The sequence below is a fragment of the Chiroxiphia lanceolata genome, chromosome 1 (assembly GCF_009829145.1).
Source record: "Chiroxiphia lanceolata isolate bChiLan1 chromosome 1, bChiLan1.pri, whole genome shotgun sequence".
Classification (NCBI taxonomy): domain Eukaryota; kingdom Metazoa; phylum Chordata; class Aves; order Passeriformes; family Pipridae; genus Chiroxiphia; species Chiroxiphia lanceolata.
Genome location: NC_045637.1, coordinates 32,727,694 through 32,744,980, shown reverse-complemented (window position 1 = coordinate 32,744,980; position 17,287 = coordinate 32,727,694). Strand labels below are relative to the sequence as shown.

At 37.2% G+C, this 17,287-nt stretch overlaps 1 protein-coding gene across 1 annotated transcript in view; it reads left to right on the top strand.

Moving 5' to 3' along the window:
* GDAP1 (ganglioside induced differentiation associated protein 1) overlaps positions 1-17,287 on the top strand; it is a 31,239-nt gene that overhangs the window by 1,149 nt on the left and 12,803 nt on the right. The gene's annotated exons all lie outside the window — the stretch shown is intronic.

The window sequence follows — 17,287 nt, the reverse complement described above, 5'->3', positions numbered from 1 at the left end:
GCCAAGTCCTCCTTTGCCAGATATTTGTTAATCAGATAGAAATATAAAGGCGAATGACAGGAGAAACGTGGAAGAGTAGAAACAGTAGGCAGAATAGTGGAGAAGGGATTGAAAGCTCCTCTCATAGGGCATCTTAGCTTTCTGTTCTTTCACAGTTACAATCCAGGACTGGAAGAAAATCTGAAATAAAATGTTCCTCTTCAATGTGGGTTTTGTTAAAGGCATGAATCATCCTTGTCAGTCATGGAGAGTGGTACTATCTGGACACAGATGATTTGGAAACATGGAGAAATAGCAATAGCTATGTTAGGAGTAATGAGTAAACCCAGAAACATAATTGTAAATGAAGGATTTGAACAAAAGGCATCAGAAGTTGAAACAGTTAAGCTTCAGAAATCTATGCCAAATTCAGCCCAGTTATAAGCAGTTTTGACTTAAACCTAAATGAAATTAAAATATTGCACATGCTAAACATATCCATTGAAGTTAAAATTTTCAAGCTTTGTGCTTCACAGCACATTGTTCTGTGTACATTTTTATGCCATGCTTACACAGTTCAGTGCCAAAGTATCTCTACTCTTTCTAGGGGAGAGTTGAGCACCATAACTGATAGGTGCCTCCTTTGTCTTTTCTCATTGTAAGAAGTGTGTGCTATAAAGCCTTGTTTCTGTTCCAATAAGAGGATTTCTAATTCTGGTTGAACATGCATAGGTAGAAGACTCAGCACACGTATTTGGACACATGTACAAACTAAAAAAGACACCATCAAAGACCTGTGCCTTGCCCATGAGAAGATGGGGAAGCTTTCAATACCCCTTTTTTCCTGGGGAATTTTATTCCATAGTTTTGGAGTGTAGAAAACCATACAGGAATGTTGTTTCTGTAGCACAGGCATGCAGTCTTTAACATATCTTTGGACAAGGCCATATAGTGTTCTGAAATTGAGTAGTGAGACCTTCACTGCAATTTGAGAGTTTTGGAAAGCCATTACTGAGAATGGAAGGGGAAGTCTGAAAACGTTGCAGTGGGTGGGATTGCTGAATAAGATGTGGTACAGCATCCTCTGAGTATTGCTTGACTTCATCAGGTTTTATGCCCTACATGTCTTGCATTTCTTACTCAACAAAAAGATTGGAAGCAATAGTTGTCATGACACGTATGCTTTGAGGAGTTTACTATTTTCACTCTAATAATCTCTCTTTTCTGATTTCTTTCTTCTGACACAAGATAAAGCCCTGTCACGTTCCAACAGAATTTTGGAAGAGTGAGATATTTTATATGGGTATGGGTAACTACCCGTTGGAAGTCAGCATGCATAATAACTGATACTGGTATACAATTAACTAGTTGTTGAGGTCTCCTGTTTATAACTGCATGTTATTATATAAGAGGTTTTTATGAAATACGTGAGTTGTCACGCTTGAACTGGAGCTGTTGAGCATTGGGTTTATCTGTTGGGGGGCTACTATTGCTTTACATGGTGTTCCTGGGTGCTGTGTGCACAACAGAGGTGTAAAGCCACTATTGCCTTACATGACACCCTGTGCATAGCAGGGACACAACCAGCATAGAGGGGAGCAGAGGTGGAGAGTGATGACAGGTTAGCAAGTCCAGACAGTGCTTCTGCAACTTGGCAGTGGAAGAAGTAGCCTCTTGAGGGAGTATGAGATTGTCTTAGCCCCTCTGTGGATCTGAGCTGCTTCTTTGAAGAAGCAGCCGTGTCCTGCTGCCTAACGGCCTGGACCATAATCACGGTTGTGCAAGTCCTTTACCAACCTGAGTATCAGTATCATTGAATTACTGGATTTGCTGTCATTTCCACCTCAGTAGTTGTACTAGTGAATAATTGGATTTGCTGTTGTAATGACCTGGGTAATTGCATTCCTGATGCATATGTGTCACTGTAGTGTTACTTGACGATAAATTGTTTATCCCTAAAGCTATTGATCTAATGTCTATTATGATATCCCAAACCTGTAACTAATTGGGGCTGCCTTAAGTCCTTACATCTGTACAGTAGATGTTGTATTGTTGCATAAATGAAATAGGCGTCTGCCTATTAGTCCTTTGTTTTACCCCCTTGGTTTAAATATTACAGGTTTTAATATTAGATTAGATGAATCAACAAGATAGACCGGAGATGAAACAATGAAAATTTTAGGAGGGAATTGTATTATTTTTCTTGTGTTATCACACGTGTGTCAGTGGCTCCTTTTTTAGTGATCTGCAAATGATGCTAAAATCAGTGGTAATTTTGCATGTGGTTTATATTTTCAGGTGTATTCATTAAAATGAAGTAATCAATTTAAATGAACTTGACACTTGACGACAAGATGAATTCGTCACTGACAGCCTTTTCTTATTCCCTGCTGAAAATTTAAATTTTGATCGATGTGAGAATAGAAGTGCTTTGCAGAGAACTCTTGGCATCAGTCAGCCAGGTCTTGCTGATGTAAGACGTCACAGGTGTTTCATTGCTGATGAGGTTGTAGATTTATTATTTGGGGTTTTTTGGTGTTTTTTCTTCTGACAGATTTTGCATTGACGAGCCTCAACTTTAGTTCATGCCAATATGTGTTTCCTTCTGGCTGCGGTGTAAGTATTGTTCATATGCAATCTTTAGCATGTATGTGTTTAATACCTTAGATCCACGGATTTTGTTTCCTTTCCTTCTGCCCAGAATTAAGTTAAAAATTATTCTACAACTCCATAGATACAGGAAGTAAGCAGTTATAGGTCTATGAATGAGTTTATCTCTTTTGTCCAAAATAAATAGAATTGCTTCCGCTAATTTTTAATCTACATTCTAAGTGTTCTTTTCTGAAGTCTTCCATACATGTAACACTCAGAAAATATGAGGGCCAGGTGCAGTTTATTTATCATTTACAAAGAAGTCATCACAGCACTAGGTCTGAAAATACTGTATATATACAAAACACGAGTGCCTGGTGAAACAGTATGTATGCAAAAACTGTGCTGCGGGGTTTTATGTAAAAAGGTCCTTGGTATAGGGATGGTAGATGCAGCAGGTGAAGACACACTAACTCCAGAGATTTAACATTAACTGGATACAAAACTGCTGAGTTTAAACTATTAGTCTATAGATATCTGATGCATGAATAAAAATTAGGCACATTTATTCTTACCCATAAAAGCCTGATTCAGCAGGGAATTACTTTAAGTACTTCAGTAATCCCATTTACTTCAGTGAGACTACACATGAGCTTTAAATTAAACATCTGCAAGATATCTCTGCTCAAATAAAGCAAGCTCTGAAGAATGTTCTCAAGTGCTCTGCAGAATGGAGGCAAGATGCTTAACTGATGAGCTCCATGAGCTGCACATATTGTATTGGAGGAGCTCACAAACAGGACTGCTGTGTGGGAGGCAGAAATAGAGAAGTAAAGGTAGTACAGAAGCCACAGTGTAGAAATTTCAAAGGCAAATAGGTCTTTCCTGGCTCCATATGAGCAGCCACAACTTTTATGCCTATTTTTATGTCTGGATTCTAAATTAAAGTTTGTAAATATAGTTCTGTATAACTTTAACGCAGGTAATGTTGTCTGACTTCTAGAACAGGAACATAACACTTTTTCCTAATATACTGTAAATCCACATAAGGTAGTGTAAATATGGAAATAATAATTCTAGGGGATTTTTTTTTTGCAAAAAATTTGCTTAAATATTTGAGAAATGTTGTGCTATGAATCTGCTCTCCTAGATGCATCAGTAAGTGTCAGTTCTACCTTACAATTGAAGCTGGGAACTAGCCAGTAAGACAGTATATTTAATTCCAGAGATATTATGCTTACTCAGTGAATACAGTTATTATTTTCTTTGCAAAAGTGCTGATAAAGCTTATAAAAACAAAAATACAGATACTTTTCTAGCTTGAAAACAAAATGAGTATGTTCTGTACCCAGACTTCTATTTTCAGCATTGTTCCAAGCAACTGAATTAGATTTTAAATAAAAATGCAGGTTTTTGGGTTTTTTTAAGGAAATGTAGCATTTATGTTGATCACCTTTGTCTCTGAAGTAATTTTAAGAGTGACAGTACTCTCCATACAAATACAATACAGTGTATTGGAATGATTATGGTTTTTTTAATGTATAAAGGTATTAGGATATTTTATAATGGTGAAAAAAATAAAAAATATTGTTTCTGGATCTTGTCAGCATTTACAGTTGTGTTGTTGGTTGTTTTGGTTTTTTTATATATGTCTACAAAACAAAACCAAGTGCATCACAATACCTTAATCCACTTAAAAAACCCCTAACTCCAAATGTGTTTGATTTTATAACACTTGATTTGAAGAAAAGTGTCATATCATAATGATTGCCCTAAATTAGCACTCAAATTATACAGGTGGAAAAGATCTACAAAATCAAATTTATTTCCAGCAAGTTTTTCCTAAATGGTGATAGGAATTCTGCAGCTGCTGCAGCTCAAGTGTTGCTTCCTCAGGGAAGATGGGAAAGGTTTATGGCTTTCCTTTTTGCAACAAATTCTTAAGTCTGAAGATGGTTTGTGTTGTCTTGCTTGAGTTTTTCTTTAGACCAAGCAGATTCTGTCTTTCATTATTTTCTCCTAGACCTCATGATTGTCACAATTGCTGTTGTCTGGACTTTCTCCATTTATGTTATGTAGTTGCTAATTTTTCTGGTTTCGATAACACTATTTGGTTAATATTGTGTCATATTAAAGTAGCATAATTTTGTATGACTCCCAGATGACATTATTCTTTTACACTCGTGCCAGGAATCAGCAGTGTGATGATTCTAATCTCCTCCACACAACAAGATGATGTGTAACAGCTCATCTTCAGTGCATGATTTGCTGTCGTCCTAATCCTTTCCCACAGAATATTGTTTGCGTAGTTGCTTCCACCTTTGTATTAGTGAAGTTGAGTTTCACTCAGCAGGTTTTCACTAGCACGCTCTTTTTCCCTCCATAAAATTATGTTCCCAACTTAATTTTAATTTTAATCCCATGTTGCAGGTCCTCCTGCGTTTTTAAGTTTGCACATTTGCATATACAATAACTGAACTCTTCCAAGATCAAAGTTATTAATGAACACATTGAATATTAAAGAATTTGGTACAGATTTAGCATTTCATACATCCTTCAGGCATGGGACTTAATAATGAATAATATTACTTAGTAACTGTAAACAAATTGTAGTCTCTTACAGCTTTGCCTAGATCACCTTTAATGAACATCAGCAGTTCTGCTGAAATCAAAATACATAGTATCTTTTAGTGAAAGCTGATCCACTGGTGCATCTGAAAACTTTCTCTCCCCGGTGAGCCAGGGTACAGCCTTTCTCTTTGCCCTCCTCGTACTGCTCCTCTAGGGCTGTCTCAGTTTCCTTTTCTGATCCTAACCAAGATTCATTTTGTGATTTGGCCTTTCTGATTTTGCTCCTACATACTTTCATTCTTCCCTAAAATTCATTCTTTAGTAATTTGACCTACTTTTTACTTGTGTATACTTCCTTCTAGTGTTTCAGGATCATTGAAGAGCTCTCAATTTAGTCGTTTATCTTGTGATACTCTTTCTCTCTTCTCATCAAGGTAGTCTGTGTTTATGCCCTTCACATTATTTCTTTAAGAAAATGGATTGCTCTCTTTGGAGTTTTTAATAAATTATAACCTAGGGGAGAGCAAATCTTAAGTCTGTGGTTTTTACAGGGCAGTCTTGGCTGACACTGGCTTGAGATATTCTCATGCCCCCAGCCGTCCGTGCTGCCAGCACAACTGTTTCTTCATTGAGCTGTGATTTGGATCAGGGAACCAATCCAGCTTAAAAATAATCCAGCAAAAAGATTTATTTTTATTTTGCTCTTAAAGCTGAATCCTTTGCTCTGTTTGCAGAGCATCTATACAAACAATTGCCCTAATGCAATTGAAAGTAGACAGAAAAGCTGACAGCTTTACTGTTCACCTTTTTTGTTTTTAATTCTATTCTCTTTTTCTAGGAATTACAAGTAATATTTTCTCATAATCTTTCACCCAAGTTACCCTTAGTCTTATGTTTTCAGTCAGTTTACCCCACACTGATTAAAACTAAAAAATATTCCAGATTTGATGTAGTCACTTATCTGCTTGGTTACAAAACTTTTCCCTGTACAACGGTCTTCCAGTACCTGCAGGGGAACCTACAAGAAACATGGAGAGAGACTGTTTAAAAGGGCATGTAGTGACAGGACAATGGGGAATGATTTCAAAGAAATCTGAAAGAGAGTAGGTTTACACTAGATATTAGGAAAAAATTCTTTACTTTGAGGGTGGTGAGGCACCAGAACAGGTTGCCCAAAGAGTTTGTGAATGCCCAGTCCCTGGAAATGTTCAAGGCCAGGTTGGATCAGGCTATGACCAATCTGGTCTAGTGGAAGATGTCCTCCTGCACATGTTTCTATACTGTAACGACCCTGTAGTACCTTCCCAACAGGTCCCTTTGTTGTTGAAGTCCCCCATCTTCACTCTGTTCTGTGCTTTGAAGAACTAACTAGCAGCAGGACCCAAAGCTCTAGAGTCCTGCATTGCCGTGTCCTACAGATTTTCCAGGTGCCTGAGGAGGTCCAAGACCTGATTGAAGCTTTTCTAATTGTTTGGAGGGTTTGTATTAGCTCTCACAACAGGTAAGAATAGGGATTGTTCAGTATTTGTTAGTGGTGTGCAAAGCATCTCTTTTCTGCCTGGATGTGTATTTTGTGGCTTTCCTTTGTTTCAAATTGTAGGAATGTCATACTTTTGAGATCTTAATTCCTCTGGTAATTTTCATGTAAACTAGCTAGTGGGTTAAATAATTTTCATCCATGCTGCTTTAATAGCATAGGAAAAAGAAGTTCAGCAGCCTTTCTACTCACCGTGGTGCTATTTTTCTGAATACCTCTATTGAGAGGCACTTATATCTTCCCAGAAATCTAGGCCTTTTGCCATGCTTTAGGCCACCTATTCATTGAAAATCCTCCTTCATTAGTTAGCATTTTCATCACCAGTGATTGCAGACCTTCACAGAAAGAATTCCTTCTCTGGCAGACAGTCCCAGCTCTGCTGTTTCCCTCTCCTGACTCCAGTGAAGAAGACCAGGGGTCTGTGGTCACACCGGGATACCTTTGCAATGGTGAGTGCATCTCAAGATGTGTGCTAACTTCTATAGGGATCACACCTCTCCAGCTGCAAACTGGACCTTGCAGTTCCTTATAATCTGTCTTGATTTCATCTGGCAGATTTTATCAGACACAGGGATGAGGCCATATATCTGTCTGTATCCATACCTAATTTTGTCTTAACATGAGGTCTGTCTTGTGACTTCTTTTTTTTCTTATAAAAATGGAACTGCTTTTTTTTTTTTTAAAGATGATCAATTAATGTTTAAATAGCAAATAGATATAATATTTATAATTTTAAAATACGTGTTGCTGGCTATGGCTGTCACACTCCTGTTTAGCCGTGCTGAAGCAGAACAAGCAGCTGTTGCCTTTCACGAATGAATTAGTGTTGGTGCTCCTTATACCTCACAAAATTGGTTAACTGTTCTTCTGAGTGAATCCATTTGTGAAATTAATTGAAAATCATTATCATTCTAATTATGACAATGTTTTGGGGTTTTCTTTCAGATGATGCTGTAGAAAAGGCAAATGCTACCAGAGATGCAAACGCTGAGGGTTTTGCTCTTTGATGATGAATGTAATATGGATACTTTCATGCACAGTGTAGTCACTTCTGAGATAGGTTTCTATTAACAAAGTCTGCAATAGAGGAATTGAGCTTTAGAGGACACTACCATGGGGCTAAGCAGGCTACACTGCAAAGACCATTAATAGAAAGCCACTCCCTCAATCTGCTTAAACTTTGGTGAGGATAATGCGGCTTACTCTAACTGATTTTTGATAAAACAGTAAAAGACAAACAGATGCTTGTTATGCCTGAGTTAATAAGTGCACACTATTGATAAGTTTCTTCTATTCATAAGTTTCTTATGCTTATCCAGGAATATTTTTCCCAGGGAAGAAAATTGTTCTCACCACAGTTAACACACAAGTCAAACACCTGAACGTATTTTAATTTTACATGAAAAAATATAGCAAGGGTTAGTGCATCATAATCAGCCTAACAAATGATTTAAACCTCCCAGCTGGTATGAGATTTCATTTATTCTTGACTTGCTTCTGTTCTGTTGGCTTTTTAAGTGCTCATAACATAATGTCATGATATTTTTATATGATGAAGAAACCCGTTCACCATGTGGATTACAGTATCAGCCCCTTTTGCATCTTGAAAACTGACTTTCTTAGCAAATGCACTTAATGTAATATCATGTTGCTGCAAAATAGTTTTCTATTTCAGCTTAAAGATTAGATTCTGCTCTTTGGAAGGCACAACCACCAGTGCAGAATTTTGGGTGATTCTCTCTGTATTCTGCAGGTGCAGTACAGTTTTTATGCTCTTATTTTGGTGAAGTCATGTGAAATCATGTTTGCAGCTCTGCATGTGAATAAATTATATATATCTCTGCTTCTGGCAAGTACAAGAAAGACATTGGACAAATTAGTATTTGCATTATTTTTTTCTAAAGAGAAACCATGTGACTGGGAGAGTTTTGAGCCTTAGTTTTGGTTTAAAAGTAATCTTGTCTTTTTTTAGTAGAAAACATGTCATTTTAGATATGGAGTCTAACCCAGGTTTCCTAGTGCACTTTTTCAAAGTATCATCCTTTAGTAACTGCACTTCTCATAGTAAATAAATTCCCTTTATGTAGAAGCTTATGATCTTGTACAAAAGGTCCTGTATAAAAAAGTATCCATTATTTAAGTTTTTGTAACCCAGCTATACTGTATATTCAGCATGTAACAGTGGCATTTAAGATTCATACCAAATATAAAAATACCTCTTTATGACAGTGTCTGCTGTAATCACAAAGTGTGTGTTAACTCACTACACTTCCTGATAATACGGTGTATTTGGAAAACTATTATATGACGTTCTATTATGCCTGAATGCCTAAAAAATATAATTGACTTACAGAATAATCATTTGTATTTAGTTAGGCATGTATTTATCACTAAATCTTTCACTTGTAGGTATGCCTAAAATCAGCAGTGCTGTGAAGTCCATTGTGGAGATTGCCTTGGTTTGTGTTTTAGGTTATTAATTTTAAAATTTGTCAGTGGCATTAATCTGCATGATATTTGACTATGTTAGGTACAAACTTTTTTTCAGCTGATTTGAGAACTAAAATTAATTTTGAAATTCCTTTGTTTCATATGATAACACTGCAAAAATTTTATTAATTCACACACAGTTATCTGTCTGCTATTTTTGCTTCTATGAGGTTCTGCCATGAAAACAAGAATTTAATAGAGCTGGAGGACTGTGGTTCTGTGATACAACATGCTGAAGTTAGAAGCTGAGGGTTGCAGTTTTGTTTTCATATATAAAGGGATATGGTTTTGGTTTTGTGTGTTTGAGACTGCAGTTTTTTTGTCTAATAAAACTTTTAATCAGATTTAATCTTTAACAGCTGGTTGCATATTTGAAAGATTGAGCCAAATGAAATATTTTAAAAATGGTAGCCATTTTTTCAAATTTATTACATCAGGATTTTCCTACTCAAAATTTCAGTATCCAGTTTCAGTGCTGAAGATTTATGTGTATAGGCTTAATAGAAGAAAAAAGTGATCTTTTCTGTGCCATTTGGTATCAGTGGCATATACATAGATTTAAAAAAAATTATATTAATATTGGCAAAATGATAACACTTGAAATGTGAAAATGTGCATGTGATTTTAATCTGAAATTTTGTTGGGTTTTTCATTTTTTTCTTTTTTTTTTTCTCCTTTCTCTTACAAAGTCTTGCACAGATCTTGCGCTAGGTTGGGTTTAATCAATCACTGGAAGTGCCTGGCTCATTCTGCTGGCTACTGAGTTTCAGTTTGTAAACTACTTGCCTGATTTTGGAAGAGGTGATCCTATGTGCATGATTGCTTCAAGAAGTGCAGTATTTTCCCACCTATTTTCACAGTTTTTGGGAGACACAGATGATGTCCACATTTGGAGCTGTTGTGCAGATCTGTAACTACTGTGTTACCACCATCCTTAGTTAAGATTTCATTTATGGGGACAAATAAACTTGTGCCCCCATGCTAATTTGAATTATTTTATGAGGTAGTTTTTATTTATCTTATTTTTTTTTTTAATGTAACCTAGGACTCTGATCTACCTAGAGTACAAATTGTTTAACGTGGTTATTGAAATAAGACTGTGTTTGCGTGATCAGGTTGTTAAAATGGAAGTCTTCAATATGCAAGTAAGCTTGCTACCAGTAAATTTTGTTTTATTTTATCCTGTCATGCTTGGAGTGAGTGTTGAAAGACAAATGGGCAAGTGTTACTCAGCCAGAGGGGAGAAGCACGTCATACAGCCCCCAGAATAGCATCAGCAGTAAATATGGTCATGCTGTTCTTCCCCGAGATAGACCCAGATCACATTCGTAGCACCCACCAGGTCTGCTGGTTACCAGACGTTCAGAGCCTTTGATGAAACATTTACAAATGCAGCTGTGGTTCGGAGGGATCTTCTGCCGGCAGTGAAGAAGCTGACATCAAGAAAACCAGGGGAAACGGGGTCACAAGCCAGGGAGTTCAAACAAAATGCAGTTTAGGGGGAATACAAATTTAATCACAGTATTAAAACACTGCACCAAGATACAACTGTATTGTAAAGTGAAGAGAGAGTCTCTCTCTCTCTCAGAGAGAGACTGAGATTTAAAAAGTTTTTTCCAGTTCCAGTTATTTCTCACTCTGTGCAGTATATTGAAATAAAGTAAGATAGCCTTGAAGGTCTGTGGCAGTGGCCTATCTAACGTGTAAGAGGGAAAAATTTAAGTATTCAAGGCCAAGAAAAAAACCTGCTAATTTCTTCATCTCGAAAAGATAGATTATCCCCTCTGGGCCAAGAGAATGTTCTCACTTCCTTGTCCCTAAGCTCTGTTCATATTAACTTGTATTAATATAGCTTCTAAGCTTTTACAATGCTTTTATTTTGCTCTGAGGACTGTAACACACCAGTCAAATACTGCTTTTGTGTTCTGACCACTGGACTTGACAGGATGGTACAGGAATTAAGCCAAGGCATTGCGTCCTCCTCCACCCCCACTCCAGTTTGCGCGTCTCTGTAAAATTTGAAAAGCTCAGTTCAGCTTCTGCAGCTTCTCTCCTCTGGCTTTGCCTCCACACCGGTGCATTAGCCAGGGTGTTAGTGGAAAGGGTTTGTTATTTCAGACACATACCATCGCCTGCTGCCCTCACTTCTCCCTTGCACTTGCACAGGGCATGGAGACAACTTCATACTTTCATTTGTATCAGTTACACACACGGGATTTAAATTCATCCCTTTCTCTGTATAGTGCTTTTTTTTTTTTCTCAGATAACTCAGTAAATGTCAAATAGCAAGTATTACTGCCTTCAGCTGGTACTAATATACTGCCTCTTTTTCTTTAGAAAATCTCATTGACATTTCTTTAAATGTGAAGAGAGAAGTATGCTTTCAGAGCAGTAGCTCTGGAATTTGTTCTCTATTTGTGAGTGACGTTATGCAGTTGAGAAAAAATCATGCCAGCATGTTTCAGTCAGTGCCAAAAGAACATAGACAGCAATTCGGTGCCCAGATCTATTGCTGCCCAAAACTGTATCTTGTCCTATTTATACTTTCACAAATGAAGGTCTTGCTTACAGGGGGAGTTAGGTGAATGTTGTGTTTGCATGATATTTGATAATGAATTTGTGCAGCTGTTTTACATTCTGCTGTTATTTCAAGCATTGAAAATTTAAGGTTTTAAGTAGCATAGATAGTTTAACAATCAAGTCAAAGAATCTCAGTTTCTTGAATTATCATTACTTGTGTTGGAGTTAACTTCATTTGAAATAACTGGGTGCCACAACATACTTTTTTCTCTAAAACAAGGGAGTTTGACCATTCTTGGTATTCAGGACACCTAAACCATAAATAGTGATTTACTCTTAAACACCTATACCATAATTGAGAAAGAAGAGTAGAGAGTAAAATAGTAATTTAAAGTGGAGTCTCTTTCAGTCAGAACTCAAATTAGGGAGTTATGAATTGTTGTCAACTAACAGTCCAATTCTTTTGGGCTTTTTCATCAACACATGCCAAGAGGCTGGAAAACTCAAAGAACAATTATCAATCAAACACAGAGTAGCAATTTTGTTAATTTGAAGAAAAGCAGGAGAAGTTGTTTAAATCTGTCTGAAGACCTAATAAAATAGTATCCTGATGTCTGTCTGGAGAGGATGGAAGTTGTGTAACAGGAACGCTGAGTCTCCCTTTGTCAAGCGTAGAAATGAGAGCTGGTACAGGAAGTCATGCATATGGAGGGCCCTCCACTGGGAAATATGAGGAATGAAAATTCCAGTTGGCTTATACAGATGTTGCGAGAAGTGGAACTTATTGAAAATTTCTTCAGTTTTTCAAAATTCAGCAAATACAATAAATTGATATATCATAATGGACCCCTATAAATTCCTTTTTGTTTCTGCTGTACTATTCTTTGAAAAGACAATGCAATACTCACGCATAAATTACGTGATTTAGACTGGGGGAAAAGATGTTAGCAAGAGAAAATGTTCTACCCACACTTAAGGCCCCTATCCCTCCCTCAGAATACGTGAGCTGGGTTACCAAGACAGTCCTCATGATTTTTCTGGGGTGGTGTGGAGCCTGCAGATAGGCCAGGATAGAACAACCTTCATCCCTGCTGCTGTGCTGGCACAAGGTGCTCTGGGACAGGGGGTGACCTAAGCTTTTCAAAGCACTTTTATTTTTCTGACTATCTCATGAAGTGAGATTTCAGGGAAGCTAATTGAAATATTTTGCCTGTTCGTGTTTGGTTATTTAGTCCAGCTTGCAGAAAGGTAATGAGCAAATATCAAGAATTAAGGCTGAAAAAATAACAATTTCCTTATTTAAATGAGGACTATATTTCTGTGTTGTCTTAATGATTAATGCTTCCTTAGTGGCAGCTATTTTTTCTACTTGTCAATGAAAATGTTTGGAAGTGCATGATTATGCTTTAAAGTTGGCTGGAAAAAGATTAAACGTTTAGTTTAAACTTACTTGCAAATTAACTTAAAGTTTTCACAATGTTTTCAAAGATTTTTAGAAATTTTTGAAAATTATTAAACTTTGGGTTTGTTTTAGGGATGGAAAGAATCTGATTTCTATAATTTTTCAGGAAGGATCTTTTAAAATTTTTTTCCAGTCAGAGAAAATACTGCATGAGACTTCAGAGGACATTTACAAAATTGTACTTAACCCCTTAAATTTCCTTAAGTCTTTCTGTGTTTGGTTGTCATCCCAGTTACTGGATATTTATATTTTGCAGTGCGATGTAGAATTTGAACCTGCTTAAGAACTGAGAGAGGACCCACTGAAGTCACTACAAATCACCCCTCTAACTTCGGTGGACTTTGTTTCAGCGTCTGTCTGATCTTTTTCACTAGCTCAAAGTTGTACACTCTGGTTTTGGCCACAGGCAATGGAAGGTACTATTTTTAACATTCATTTTTTGTGTTGTGGTAATATGTGAATTCTAATGGGCAGCCAAAACCCAGTGTGCCAGACAGTCCTGTGCAAACAAAATGTCATCACTGTTAGATTAAAACCAGTATAAAAAAATCAACACCTGGATGCTATGCACAGAGGTACAGAGCACAGGAGAACCTTTTAATAGAATTTTCACTCATGTGGGTTACTCATCTAAGTTAATGCGTGGGAAGATGAAGCATGTGAAGTGATGATACAGATGATGGATGATACAAAATTGTTCCTAAAAGCTCAGCAATGGTCTGAGTTCGTGAGCCAGTATATTGCACCTGTGCACAGAGACAGCAGACATGGATAAGTTTATAAAAACATGATTTAGTTCTTTTGAATTAGGCTGATATGTTAGATTTTATAATGAAGACGTTGTTTCTATAAAAGCTTGAGGAGTGATAGATTGGATAAAGCTTTAATGTTAATATATAGATTTTAAGATTGACAGCTAGGACATTGCACATTTTTCACCTTATGTAAATACATTAAGTATCTTTCTGTGTTTGATTTAAAAGCCTTATATTTCAGGAAAATTCATTCCAGTCATCAAAACTATGGAAGTTTATATAGCATTAGAACGATGAATATTTTTGTTATATTGTAATCACTAATAACTATTTGGAAATAGACTTACTATAAGACTTCTAAGAATTTTATATAGAAAAATTAATTATTAAGCAGTGTTTAGGTATGAAACTCCTGCATGGAACAGGTTGGACTATAGTATTTAGAGAAAACATGAAAGAATTTTGGGGTGAAATCCCAGAATAAAACCTAGTATGATACGTTAAGTAACTTTGAAAATGACTAAAGAAATTCTATTATAAATTGATTTTGTTGGATGTAAAATGGTAGCTCATTAATTATATTTCTCGAGAATATGCGTCAGTTATCTAGAATTGCCATCCCTCCATGGTTTTATATGCAGTTAAATTAGGGCACAGACAGTCTCAGCTGGGACTATCAAGATGTATCTTTGCTCTCACTGTTTCTAAGTAGTTGCATATCTAATTCATCAGTCACATTAAAGACAGTTCTTGTGTCAATATTAAGTCTCAGCTGTGTATCTGAATTCAATGCTAAGTTCTTTTGACTCATGTCATCAACAGTAATGCAGCATCTGCCACTGGAATTTAGTCAATAACTATTGATGACAGAAGGTCCAGAACAGAACCTGTCTTACTTTCCTAACCGGTATTAACTCCTGCATCACTGTCAATTAGGTCAGTTCTGCACTTGAAACTGAACCAATGCATCTGTTAATGATGCATAATCAGAATCCAGTTAATTTTTAGCTATAATGGCTCTGGCTGCATAGAAAAAAGCAAAAAGATTTTTTTGCCCCTGTAATCTAATCAAACTTGGGTTTCAATATGCACAACGAAATCTGTTTAGAAATAAATAGTAATTTTTGACTTGCATCAATCACTTTAATGACACATCTGGCCTAGATGTTTCTTGTCAATATCATGGAGTGCAAGGTGAAGTAAAGAAGGAAACTGATTACCAGAATACTGATTTCCAGATGTTTGACCCAATTTATACAACTGTTTATCAAGTTGATTTTTGTACTATTTAATTATTAGTATTAGCTGTAAATGTTATTTTTTTTCCATGATGTCAAAATTTGTGAATTAAAAAGACACTTGTAGGAGGTTGTGTATATATATATTTTTGTAATCGTGTACAGACCCCAGAGAGGCCATGGAGAGAAATAGGGCAAGAACATCAGTGTGACTGGAAAAATGTTTTATCAGGCAGGGCTAGGGGGCTGCTTGCAGATGCAAGATGCCAGTCAGATTTGCAGCTGTGTTGCTTTTGTATTTATGACACATACACATTAAAGGTGCCTTTATGGAGACTTTAATTTCAGTCGTGTAAAGCTTTGTGTAAATGCATGTGGAACAAGGTTGCCCAGGGTGCAGTGAGCTTTTTCATAGTTTGGCCCTTTTGCTTGCTTTTCTTCAGGTATGAGGAGGTTGAAGGGCTTGGGAACAAACATAGGGGGATGGCTGGGTGCTCGTCCTGAACGAAAAGGAATCAGCCCCTTTTCTTCTTCAAAATCTCTGGAATGAGAAGGTTCTTTGCATCGTATATTTGGAAAAGGGAGGCCTCGTGTGGTCAGGCTTGAGAACAGCTGCCTGCCGGGCTGGGGGGAGCCCTGCGGCAGGCGCTCCCTCCTTCAGCTGAGCTGTTGACAGCAAACCAGGACTTATCAGGCTTGCCTGAGTTATCAGGCTTGCCTGAACATGGACATACGTGTGGTATTTATCACTGAATCATAGAATGGCCTGGGTTGGAAGTGACCTTAAAGATCATCTTGTACCAGCCCCACTAACGTGAGCAGGGACACCACTACTAGACCAGGTTGCTCAGAGCTCCATCCAGCCTGTCCTTGAACACCGGCAGGGATGGGGCATCCACAGCTTCTCTGGGCAGCCTGTTCCAGTGCCTGACTACCCTCAAAGTAAGGATTTTTTTCCTAATATCTAATCTAAACCTACTCTCAGTTTGAATCCAGTCCCCCTTGTCTTGCTCTTGTAAAAAGTCTTACAGGCTCTTGTAAAATGTCTTACACGCTCTTGTGAAAAGTCCCTCTCCTTCTTTCTTGTAGGTTCCCTTCAGATACTGAAGGCTGCAATTAGGTCACCCCTAAGCTTTCTCTTTTCCAGGCTGAACAATCCCAATTCTCTTAGCCTTTCCTCATAGGAAAGGTACCCCATTACCCTTATCGTCTTGGTGGCCCTCTTCAGAACCTGCTCCAATTGGTCAGTGTCCTTTCTGTATTTCATTGCAATACAGATGACTAGATTGCAGGAAGAAGAAACATCTGAATATGATTGCAGCTGCTCTGTTACTGAACAGGTCTGAAGTAGGAAATATTGTTTGCATTGGTCCTTTTTTCTTTATTGTACTATAATATAGATATCTTTCATTGCCTTTCTAGGCAGCTAAACCAGGTAACAAAACATAATTCAGAAGCCTATGTGTGATATTAAATTAATTAGCTGAACAAGAGAATTGGAGTAGTGGTCTATGTGGTGACTGATAAAATGACATTTTGATTTAAAGGCAAAATTAAGGAAAAAATAGCAAAACGGAAACCTGAAAGAGTGTCTAGTGCATATAAATAAATAAGTAAATCTTCTTGCCTTGAGTTATTGTAAGATCTAGCTGTGAGGCACTGCTGTATAGCAACCTAGGCAGGGACCCATTAAAATATCCATGTGTCAGTGAGTCACAGGTTAAAGCCCTGGTGTATGTGAGCATATTCCAGCACTCTTACCTTAGACATGTATCTTAAAGGGAAGTAAATCCAGCTATAATGTATTTATCTCATTCCATTAACTCCATTCTTATTATCTGTTCTAAGCACATTCTCCAACTTTCTGAAGAATTCCAATTAAATTAAATGCCCAAAAATGTAGGATTTACCATCAGTAACACATTGACTGCTGTCAGCTGGGATTTGTGAGAAGCCTCTTGTCATGCCTGACCTTCTGAAGAGATTATTTTGGTTTGTGACTAGCACCGAGAAGTCTCTGGGAAGGCATCGAGCCGCCCTTGGGTCTACTTACATGAACAGTGCAAGGCTGGAAGCTGGCTTTTTGTTTCTTCTCTTTTTTATTTATAAGATTTGTCCATTACCTTGTCTCTTTCAGTGACTT